This window comes from Crocuta crocuta, unplaced genomic scaffold, assembly GCF_008692635.1.
Source record: "Crocuta crocuta isolate KB4526 unplaced genomic scaffold, BGI_CrCroc_1.0 scaffold439, whole genome shotgun sequence".
Lineage (NCBI taxonomy): Eukaryota > Metazoa > Chordata > Mammalia > Carnivora > Hyaenidae > Crocuta > Crocuta crocuta.
In genome coordinates, this window is record NW_027532838.1 from 1,165,330 (window position 1) to 1,167,488 (window position 2,159).

Consider the following 2,159-nt stretch of genomic DNA (forward strand, 5'->3'; position numbering starts at 1 on the left):
TTTTTTTTGTACTTGGGGGATGTAAATAAATTGTTGTGATGTAGCTTCACTAGATGAAATATTGCTACTTACAAAAGGTAATTTGGGGTCATAATATTTAAAACTGACTTTTTTTACTATGATTATTATTGTGAATTTCTAATTTGTTTTTTTAATTTTTTCTGTTGTTAATTCTGCCTCTTCCCACTTAAAACCTTTTCTATTGCCTTTAAAGTCCACTTAAGCTGTTATGACTTAAAGTATTCTCCAAGAACTGTCCACCTATTATGTCTTATTTATTTCATCCCTCACTTTTTTCCAACTTCTTTGTAAATACTGGCAACTGTGCATTACCTTCAGTCCCTGAAATGATCATTCTCTAATTGGTTCTCTGCAATGTTTATTCTGCTTCTTGAAAGTTTTGCTTACCACTTCTTTTACCTAGATCAACCTAAGGTTTTTCTTAGTTCAAGATCATATTGTCTCCCTCTTGAGTATGTCTTTGGTCCTTTAAGCATTTTGTAATTTCTAGTGTTTGTCCTGAAATTTATGTTCCATAACACAGTAAATCTAACTTTTTCAAAAAACAATCAAAACAAAGCATTTTGTTATTAAATTATTTTTTCCAAGCCTGTGTATACTTAACACATACAACATCATATTTTCACATATGTGTAAATTATGGAAATATTACCATAATCAAGCCAAATAAAAACAGACATATAGGCCAATGAAACAGAAGAGAGGGGCCAGAAATAAATCCACACATCTACAGTCAATAGATCTTCAACAAGGGTGCCAAGAACACACAATGTGACAAGGATAGTCTGTTCAAGAAATGATGTTAGGAACACTGTATATACACACACAAAAAAATATATTTGGACCCTTATGTCAACCATACACAAAAGCAACTCAAAATGGATTAAAGACTTAACTATAAGACCTAAAGCTGTGAAAATACAGGAAGAAAACATGGAAAAGCTTCTTGCATATGATATCCAAAGCCTAGGCAGCAAAAGTAAAAATAGACAAATGATATTTCATCAAACTAGAAAACTTCTGCATAAAAAGGAAATAAATCTTTCTTCAACCCATACTTCAACATGTGAGAAATGAAGCCCAGCAATTAAATGATTAAACACTTTTACTTCAACTGTGAAGATATTAAAAATATATACAGTTGACCAAAATTACATTGCTAGTATGAATCTGAAATAAGTGTAGAGTTCAGGAGTCCTTATTCCTGCTCCCATTTATATTCACCTTTTTCTGATTTTAAAAATTTTCCCATATTATTATTTAAGACAAATATTGAAATATTACCTAATTAGATGAATCCTAAAATATGAGCCAGAATAAGGAAAATCTAAAAAATAAATATGTCGAATGATAAAATATAATATTCTTAAATAGAAGATAAATATTTCTCTATTTTTGCTATGTCTCCACCAGCACTTTAGGCCTTTAATTTTTAAGTGTCACTCATTATTATTATTTTTAAATGTTTATTTATTTTTGAGAGAGAGAGACAGAGTGTGAGTCAAGGAGGGGCAGAGAGAGAGGGAGACACAGAATCTCAAGTAGGATCCAGGCTCTGATCTGTCAGCACAGATCTTGATGCAGGGTTCAAAACCATGAACCCTGAGATCCTGATCTGAGCCAAAGTCAGATGCTTAACCAACTGAGCCCCCCAGGTGTCCCTCCTTCTTATTTTTATTGAAAATTAGGAAATATTTGCATGCAATACTATACCAGTTCAATATATAAAACTTAAGTAAACATTAAAACAATTTTAAACAAACAAAAAGAAAATCATCTCATCTGTTCTCCAATTTAAACAATGCAAAACAAAATACTTATTCCTGTAATCAAACCTAAAGGCCCACAGTAACCACATCCTATGAAAACATGATTCAAGAGAAATTCTAACACATGTCCAGAATAATATGACAATGAGAATACATTACACACACACACCCGCAAGCACAAAGAAATCCAAAAGTAACTATAGTTACTAATCGATGGGTGTGGAGTTTCAATTAAGCAAGATGAATAAGCTCTAGAGGTCTGCTGTACAACATTGTACCAATAGTCTACACTACTGCATTGCACACTTAAAACATTTATGAGAACTGATCTTATGTTTGTACCAGTAGTCTTCAATACTGCGTTGCACA